A 10,574-nucleotide genomic window follows, 5' to 3' on the forward strand; every position below is an offset into this window, starting at 1 on the left:
TTGGGGTTCTTTCAGCTTCTTAAATGCTTATGTTCTCATCCTTCAAGATGTTAGGGAAATTTCCTTCCAGCAGCTCTTCAATTATCTCCTCTGTGGACTTCTGTGATTCTTACTGTTCCGGAATGCCAATAATTCTTGTTATTCCTCCTCATGTTTTCCAGCATGAATCTTAGGCTCTCTTCAGAGATTTTTATCTTTTTTTTTCTGCTTGCTCTTCTATCTTAGCAGTATTGAGAGATTTGTCTTCCAGCTCTCTCATTTTGGCTTCCATCTTGCCAAATCTACTCCTTTGCCCTTTCAGTGTATTGTCCATTTCTGATATTTAATTTGTAATCATCTGGATCTCTTTTTGCAGGTTTCAATTGTCTCCAGTGATATATCTACCTTGTTTGATTTGCTCCTGTAGCACTTTCCTGAAGTCTTCCTTATTTTGCTGCACCCCTTTGTGGAGCATTTGAATTTGTCTACATATTCTTCTGAATTCCTTCTCAGGCAGATCCAAAGTCTGCTCTTCTTCTAGTGGGAAGTCTATGTCTGCCTCCAGCTCATTTGTCTCAGTTATTCTTCTGTTTTTGGACATGTGCTGAGATCTTTTCTTGTTTTTTTCTTGTGCATTTTCAGCAGTTAGGTTCATTTATAATGATTAAATGAATGTATGTTGCTGTGTTGTTAAGCTTACTGAATGTCTCCTGGTGGATGTGATCTGGAGATAGGCTTCCCTTTTCATGTATAATGCCTAACAGCTGGTATTGGATCCTGTCCAGATGGTGGGATATTATGGGGTATGCTCGTAGCTTGGCTACATGGCCACAATTGTTGTCTCATCTTGAGTAACATAGTAAGAGAAAGCTCCCAACCCCAGGAAAAAGGTGAGATGAAAAGGACCCAAAACAGAAACAATATAAAAACAGAGACAAAAACCACCACTCAAAAATAAAACCATAGCTGACTGACCAGCAGCCTTTGCTGAGCAAGTCAATGTGCGTGCACTGTAGGAACCTCCAGCGGTGGGTGAGGGTGTGCACTTGCTCAGGTTCCCCCTCTAGTTACCACCGTGGAGGTGCACAGATAGATATTGAGAAATGAGTGGAAGAAAGGTTTTGTACTATTTTTATCTCTGAAGATCAGTTAGATATATGCATATGCACAGAGTAATTCTCAAAATAGCTGTGTCCGTGAATATAGTAGTTGGGGTTTTACCAGGTGCATATACAGTTTAGCTGTATGGCTGGACCTGCTGTTTCTTGCTAAGGAAGGCAGGAATTAAGGGTCCTGACCATGTTAACTTTAGGGCTAAGTTCCAGAGACAGACATCATAAGAAACAGCCAAAAGATCAGCCTGTGGCACCAATTTCCTCCCTGTGCCATGGGAAAACTGTGGGCACAACACTGGACTCTTTTGGTGGCATGCTCCCACCTACCTGAAGGTGTCTGGGCTGGGCAGTGAGGGTACAATAGGGGAGAGGAGGAAAGAAAAGTGTAAAATCCTTCACATCTTTTTTTTCCTGATGCCACGCCATGGTTTTTAGTGCTGTATCACTGTATCAGCCTGGCGGTGGCCCTGCCCTCTGTCTTAGTCCAGGCAGAGGGGTCCAAAAGGAGCATCCTAATCTATTCAGAAGTCACAGTACTTTCCTTCCACAGTCAGATTTCTCCACTGGTGGGAGTGGGAAACTGACACCTTGCACCTTATATTAAATCCAAAACTCTGGAACTGCTCCAGGGAAGCACCTTCTCTGGTATTTCCGTGCCTCTGCAGAGGAGCCTCTCTCACCTGTCTCCTTCTCCCACCCCCAAACTGGAAGTCTTCCCTTCTCTTTTTGCAGATGCTCATTTTCAGTGTTCTCTGTATTACCTTGAAGGTCCCTGAAAACAGTTTGTACTTGACTATCTTAGCAGTTCAGTACTTATCCTATAGCACCAAATCAGAGCTCCAAATATAGTATTATGACCTGTTAACTCTTCACCCAAAACATTATCTCATTGGGATCTTGAAGATTATACATTTCAAAGTCACATAATCCCTCTACCCACAGAAGCTTATGGTGTTGTTGTTGTTAAGTTCTCTTGAGTCAATTCCAACACATGAGGACCCTGTACAGTGTTTTCAAGAAGCAGCTGGTGAGTTTGAACCTCTGACCTTGTGGTTCTAACTGACCTGTAGTCCACTGTTTATCCTAAAGTGCTACATCAGGACTCCAAAAGTATCCTTTGTGCTTTTGGCTTATACATACTAAAAAGAAATTGGAAGAACAAAATAAACTCTAAATCAATACATGAGTTGGATAAACCCCTAAATTATCTTTCTAATTTCCTCTTTTCTGTCGTGTTGTATATACATTCTCCATCCTTTTTAGATGCAAATTTCCCTGACCAATAAACAAGAGTCAAAAAGGCTCTTCAGTAGTCACACTTCAACAGACCCAACAGACTACACATTTCCTTTATGTAAAACTCCATCTACAAAATCCCAAATAATGTCTATATCCCCATCCTCCACACTAACTTGCAATTAAGCATATAGCTCCTACTCTCTGCTACACCACTCCACTCCAGTCAGTGCTTTCATAACTATACTGGCGTTGTTGTTGTTGTTAAGTGTCGTCAAGTCAATTCTGACCCATAGAAAACCTGTATAGAGTTTCCAAGGAGCCGCTGGTGAGCTTGAACCACCAACCTTGCAGTTCAAACAACTTTGTAGTCTGACGCATTAACCTATAGACCCACACCAGGGCTCCTATACTGGAGTAGTGAATATAATTTTACCCTTAGTATGATGGGCCCTTTGTCCTTGTTATAGTTTGTAGAATCATCTTGATTGCTAGAAATTGGTAAATTCTATTTTATGTGGTGCTGTCTGAGCTAATTCATGCAGCGGCAATCAGTGAAAGCTCTGCTGCTTCTGCAATATCCAAGATGGCTTCATTCACATGTTTGGCACATCAACTGAGTGCGTGATTAGAATTTGTGGGTACCTTTCTAACAGGAAAGTGGAAGCTCTTGCATGTGGCAAGAATAAAAACGGAAGGCAAGACTTTTCAAAGCCTAAGCTCATAACTTCAAAATGTTACTATATAAATTCCAGTGATCAAAGTTGGTCTGAACACCAGCTACGATTCAAGGAATGGGGAAACTGATTTTATTTTATTTTTTTGAATATACAGATATGGGAAGAGTTATTGGTAGCTATATTTGCAGCCCATCTGTGACACTGTCATATAAGGTAATTCTATGTGAATTCATAATTTATACGCACAACAATATATTTGCACTTTAGGAACATTCGTTAAATGTAGGTAAAATGTGCTAAGTAAATTCCTTTTTGTGGTTGCTTGATAATGAAATAACTATTTGAAAGTTTTAATTCAAATGTTGCAATGCATACATATTTGAATTGATAATTTTCCTAAGTATGATAAAAGCTTCTCTAATTTGTATTTAAGACTCATTGTTCTTATTTGAATTTATCATTCTTTAAAATTTTTGAGAACTTTCTGATAATGTTTTTACTTCATTACTACTAAAAATGAAAAACATAAAATGAATTATATTGAAGTCATTAGAACTGACAAAAATTAAGATTCACAATTACTATTTTATAATCAGTACCTCACATTAAACACACACACACACACACAAAGCATATCATCTGTTTGATTCTGAAACATGTTGATCCCTTGTGTTAGAGTACAGAACTACCCCATAGGGTTTTCTTGACCATAATCTTATGGACTTAAATACCATAAACTAATCCACTGTCGTGGAGTCAATTACAAGTCACAGTGACCTCACAGGAGAGAGTAGAACTGCTCCTTGGGATAACTGACACTGTAAATTGTTACAGGAACAACAGCCTTATCTTTCTCTGGTGATATGGATGATGGTTTTGAACCACTGTTACCAGCACAATGTTTATTCTATGACTCCAAGACCAGGCCTTCATTCCATGATGTTGTTGAGTGCATTTGAACTACCATTGTTTATATTAGTATTAGAGAGCAAACTAAAAATTGGAAAAAAATGTGCTACATACATTACATATTGCATAATTCTATTTTTTTCTCTCTGACTATATCCTCTGTCTGTGGTTCCCAAACCATGGACTGAAGATATTGCACTAAATGCACAGAATGAAATATTTTTAAATTCCTTGTTATGTGTGGCATATAGTACAAAATACTAGCTTAGGGTCACTTACAAATTTAAAGTTAGATCATTCTGCATTTCTTGTAATAGTATCACATCTTTATAAACTTGGATTTTTGATGGCTATGATAAAAAATTAAAAAGCATCAATGGAAAATATCAATATGCATCGTGAGAAATAGTATTGTTGTTGTTAAGTGATATCAAGTTGGTTCTGACCCATAGTGACCCTCTATAGGATTTCTAAGGAATGAGTAGTGAACTTGATCCACTGCCCTTGTGGTTCAAACTGACTTTGCAGTCTAGTCCATTAGCCCACAGAGCCACACCAGCACTCCAACAAATAATGTAACCAGGGCCACGTGTTTTTGTTGTTAAGTGCTGTCGAGTTGATTCCAACCCATAGTGACCCTGTATAAGATTTTCAAGGAGTAGCTGGTGAGCTTGAACCACTGACCTTGCAGTTCAAATGACTTTGCAGTCTGACGCATTAGCCCACAGTATCTGCCATTCACTTGTAATACATCTGTTATAGCAGATAATTAAGACAGGAAGGTGACAGATAAATTGGAAAGATGTCTCTTCAGCTTCTGTCTCCTGGATTTTGGAAATTAAATTCATATTTATAAATTTTTATTTTTTTGTATTATTTTGTCGCTGTAAGATAAACATTCAACCACAAAGCCAGTTTTAACCACAAAGTCAGCATTTCAAACTCACTTTGGAAACCCTATACAGAGTTGCTGTGGATTGGAACACACTCTATGGCATTTAGAAACAAACAATAACCTTTGACCTTTAAGGACACATCACTGCTATAGTTTATGGACCAGTCGTGTGTGTTTGAATTTGTGTTTGAATGCAAATCTCTTTCACACATGGATCTCTTGTCGTGATAGAATTTACCACTTCTCCCCTCACCTACCTGCTTCCTCAAGTATCCCATTATATTAGAAATTGTAAATTCTCTAATAAATCAGAGAGATGCAATAATGTTGGCTTCTTCAAGATATTGGCTTTTTTCCTGACACTGCTGCATCAATGATTCAAAACTTCTTGCACAGGTAAGCTTTTAAAGTGACATGCACTTCTGGAGTTCCAAGAAGGGATGGATTAAAAGGTTTCCTTATCTTTCAGTTTCTCCAACACACTCAACAACAAGACTTGAAACCAAAAAGATAAATCACTTCACAATTGACTAAGCACCTACTCCCCTTTCTTTCATTTTATTGTCTCCTTGGCTTGATTGGGTTTTAGTCTCTGTGTGGGACTGAGGGTTAGTGCACTGGAACTCAAGGTTGGTTTGAACTGCAAGATTGGTGGTTCAAGGTCACCAGCTGCTCTTAGGAAACCTTACACAGGGCTGCTATGGGTCGGAATTGTCTTGACGGCACTTAACTAAAAAAATAATAATCTTTTCCCTAGAGTTATGGTGTGAAGCTATAGGAATAGGCACTGGACTGCTAACTGATTCAAACCCCAAAGCTAACTGGTTCAAACACAAAAGTCGTACCTCAGAAACCCATATATGGTCACTATGAGTTGGAACTGACTGAATGCCAGTGAACAACAACAACAAATTCTTTCCCTATGTCATAGTCTCCTTAATTTGGATGCAGAATTGTTTCTGTCTACATTTCTGGAGCTAAAACTGTAGAATGAATGCCATTGAATATGTAGAAAGAACTCTATATCCACTTGATCCATTGTAAAAATTGCTTTCACTTGTCTCTACTTGTATTTTAGAAAGTTTAACATGCACATTTCACAGTCTGTTTCATTATATATGTTTTCATCTAGTTTAGCTCTGTAAAAAATTAAGAGGGATCAGTTACACACTTGGAGAATTTCCTGTTATTCTAGTGAGCTGAAGATAGAAAGAAAATTTAATCTTCATGCAAAATATGCATAGTTCTCTGGTTTATCGTAGTTTCCTTGCCAGAAAAAAAACACAAAAAACTGAGAGCTGCAACTATGAGAATCTATTATATGCCTTATCTCTGTCCTAGCAGCCCTCCCACACCTATACTTTCTAACTCATCATATTTCTGGAAGTCATATGTATGTGGAGTCTTACTTAAATCCTCAGGTTCAATTAGGTCCCTTTATAAATCACATAATTTCTATTTTTTAAAATCAACATTCACAATTGTGATTAAACTATATTGCATTTCTTTCCTATCATTTTTCCAAAAAAGATAGAAATTGGAAGTGCTTGTATACTTTTTTTATTGATTAATTTATTAAGACCTATTGCTGTGCCTGTAATGATTATATTTTTAACAAATTGATTAATTAATATATGGCAATTTACATAAAATAAGCTATGGAAAGAGAAAGATAATATAATGATCTGGGGTTCGAAAATCAGAAATCAAAATGATGCTAAAGGTAAATGTATATTGTTGTTGTTGTTAAGTGCCACCTATGGTGACCCTGAGTAGGGTTTCTGAAGAGCGGTTAATGAGTTTGAACCTCTGACCTTGTGGTTCAAATTGACTTTGCAGTTCAGCGCATTGACCCATTGTGCCAAACCAGGACCCCAAAGGCATATAGGTGTTCAGATTTTTAGATCAGAGTCAATGTGTATGTATGTGTGTGATTTTATATATGACAGTGTATGTTTCTAGTGGGGTGGAGGTATTGGGTACTGCACACTGAATAATTTAAAAAGTTAATTTAAAATAGAATTATTTATCCTGAATTCATTATCTTTCTGAAATAATATATATTTTGTATCCATGTTAGCAATAACAACATAGTTCAAGATGATGTTAGGTTAGCGATCACTTCACTTTTCTGGAAAGTTTTATTTTTTTAAAAAATGAAATTATTCTAAGTATTATTGCCCTATGGTTAAACCCATTCAAATTCAGAAATAAAGCTCATCATTTCTAGAATTACTTGGGAATTGATTGAAAATTAATCTACCTGAAGATCCTGGATGCAGTTCTACAATAAGTGACGGAACAGATGGACAAGGTTTATGGTTTTGGACAACCTGTTTTCCATTATATAAACTAAATGGACTGTTTTGCATATGTGCAGGACAGAGTACTAAATACTTCTTTGATCTTTCCCATTACTGCAAATATTGCATATGTCTGTTCTGCAGATGTCATTTAAAACAAGTAGTGAATCAATTGGTATGCATCCGGTTTTTAAGTTTATTATGGCTTTATAGGCGTATTAAAGGGCCTGGAAAAGAAACTTGATTGAAACTTAGTTGGACAAAGGTTGGGCATATCAAGTTAAATGATCAACTAATTTCGTTACAAATGCATTTTGCCAGCATGTTTAATATCAAATGGATATGATTTCATGTCTTTTTGCTACCTTTGACCTATTTGGATTATTCTAATAACTGCTTCATGATAGAGCTTAGCTTTTGTTGTTGTGAAAGTGCCGTCGAATCGGTTCCGACCCATAGCAACCCTGTATAGGGTTTCCGAGGAGCAGCTGGTGAGCGTGAACCACCGACCTTGTAGTTCAAATGGCTTTGCACTCTGGCACATTAACCTACAGCACCACACCAGGACTCCTTAGCTTATAAATATTCTTAAGTGAAAGAAAAATATAGAAATACTCTGAAAATATATTACTACAACAATAACTACAAATGGAGTTAAGTAATACTTGGCGGTGGTGTTAATTTCCATTGAGTCAGATCAAACTCATAGCAACACTGCATAGGGTTTCCAAGAAGTAGCTAGTTGGTTTGAACCTGTGGTTCACAGTCCAGTGCTGATCCTACGGCATCACACCAGAAATTCAAGTAGTACTTAGACATAATGTAATATTATTACATAAATAGCCAGTAAAAAAAAAAAAATGAATTAAGAATAAATTTAATTTATGACAGCATTGAACTTCTCCAAATAACTATGTTATTGTTGTTGTTAAGTGCCATGGAGTCAGCTCCAAGTCATAGTAACACTATATAGCATATTTAAAGAGTGGTTGGTGGGTTTGAACCTTGTGCTAGCAGTCCAGTTCTTATTCTATAACGCCACACCAGGACTCCAAAAAGAAGAAGAATAAGAAAGCCACATAAGATAATATAAAAGACTATAATTCAACTAATTTATCAAATTATTTTTTATGTGAGAGGAACAAAGACAGTATATATCATATTTTAAGATGGGGAGACTCAAAGATATAAGAATGCTAGTATTCCACAAATTAATTTATAACACTAAATTTGTATTCATCAAATAAAGTTGTTACTTCCTAATTTGATTACAATATCAATCTAGATAACAGCAGAGTATGTGACTAGCTGAATTGAAAGTGAATAGCAATTGGAACTTTCTCTTAGATGAGGAAGACTAAATATGCAAGAATTTAAATGTGGCTTTGTCATTTTAAGAGTATCTTTAAGTACAAATTTAGTTATTTAGGAACGGTCTATATATCATGGTGTGGAGTTCTGTGCTAATGTGTCAGACTGCAAAGTTGTTTGAACTGCAAGTTCGGTGGCTCAAGCTCACCAGCTTTCCTTGGAAACCCTATACAGGGTCACTATGGGTCAGAATTGACTTGACAGCACTTAGCAAAAATAAAAATATAGCTTGAAATCCATAAGCAACGTGCTAGGAGAATGATTTCCTTGGGCTCATATAATTATTGACCTGTATGTTCTATCACTGAAAATATTTACATGTAAGGACTTTCTCAGAGATGTAGAATCATTTCAGATCACATCTGGAAGAGTATGCCATGGGTTGATTTCATGATTTCATATTTATCGATATTTATTTGAAGCACTCTTCATTCTTATTCAAGGTAAAGTCAAGGTTTATGAGGGTAAGAAGGGACATCTATGACGTGAAATCTTAGTTCTGTTTTATTTTTTCTTTCCTCCCTCTCAAACTTCTCCACAGAAAAGATGAGACTTGTGAAGTTTTGTTTTATTTTTCTTTGAGGGGTTTCCTTTTAATCAATTCGCTTTCAAAATGAGATGCAAATCTTTACAGAAGCAGAAAGCTTCATTTTTCTCCAATGGACAATAACAGTAGGAGATTTTAATATACCACTTTCAAAAAAGGACAGAAACTGGCAGTGGGTGGGGGAAAAGGGGGGAACCTCAACAAAGACACAGAGGAACTAAACAACACAATCAAATCAACTTGACCTTGTAGATTTGCATAGACAAATCAATCCAACAAGAGCATCATATACATTCTTCCTCAGTGTACGTGGAACAGTCTCCAGAACAGACCACATGTTCTTCCCCAGTGTATATGGAAGGAACATTCTTCAGAATGGACCATGTGTTAGTACACAATGCAAGTCTCAATAAAGTTAAAAACATCAAAGATCACAATGCTATAAAATTAGATATCAACAATAGGAAGATCAAGGAAACAAAATCAAATACATAGAAACTAAATAACACCCTGCTTAAAAGCTACTGAGTAATAGAGGCAAAATACTAATAATGAAATAAATTAATCCCTTGAAGCAAATGAGAACAAGAACACAGTATACCATAAGCTTCAGGACACAGCAAAAACATTGCTGAGAGAGCAATTTATAACAATAAATGCACACACCAAAAAAGAAGAAAGAACCCAAATCAACACATTAACACAACAGCTCCAACAATTAGAAAAAGACCAACAAAATAAGACTACAGTCACCAGATGAGAAATAATAAATATTAGAATAGAAATAAATGAATTAGAAAACTAAAAAAACAAAACAAAACATAGAAATAATCCATAAGATAAGAAGTTGGTTCTTTGAAAGGATTAATAAAAGTGACAAACTTATTAAATAAAATATGATAAAATCTAACAAAATAAAAGAGGTAGATAATGCAATAACGTACATAATAAACAATAAAGGTGACATCACAACAAAGTCAAGGGAAACAAAATAGATAATAACAAAATACTATTTAGAATTGTACTCCAACAAATTTGAAAATATAGAACAACATGACCTACCTAAACTAACCTGGAGTGAAGTAGAAAACTTTTATAACAAAAATGAAATTGATCAGGTCATTAAAGCTCCCAACAAAAAAAAAGTCCAGGCCCAGATTTCTTTACTGGTGAATTGATCAAACATTCAGAAAAAAACTGACACTAATTTTAATCAAACTATTACAGAATATATAAAAGGATGGAAAATTCCCAAATATATTTTTTGAAATAAGCATAACACGCATATCAAAACCAAGCAAGGACATCACAGAAAAAGAGAATTAAAGACCAATAGTCCTCATGAACATAGAAGCAAAAAAAAAAAATTCTCAAGAAAATCCTAGTCAATAGAATTCAAAAACATTAACAAAACAAAACAAAACATCATGAACAAGTAGGATTCATTCCAGGGATGCAAGGATGGTACAACATTAGAAAAACCAAACATAATTGACCAATAAGTTTTTTTTTTTTTTAAATAAATCACTTGATCATATT

Source organism: Chrysochloris asiatica, unplaced genomic scaffold, assembly GCF_000296735.1.
Source record: "Chrysochloris asiatica unplaced genomic scaffold, ChrAsi1.0 scaffold00005, whole genome shotgun sequence".
Lineage (NCBI taxonomy): Eukaryota > Metazoa > Chordata > Mammalia > Afrosoricida > Chrysochloridae > Chrysochloris > Chrysochloris asiatica.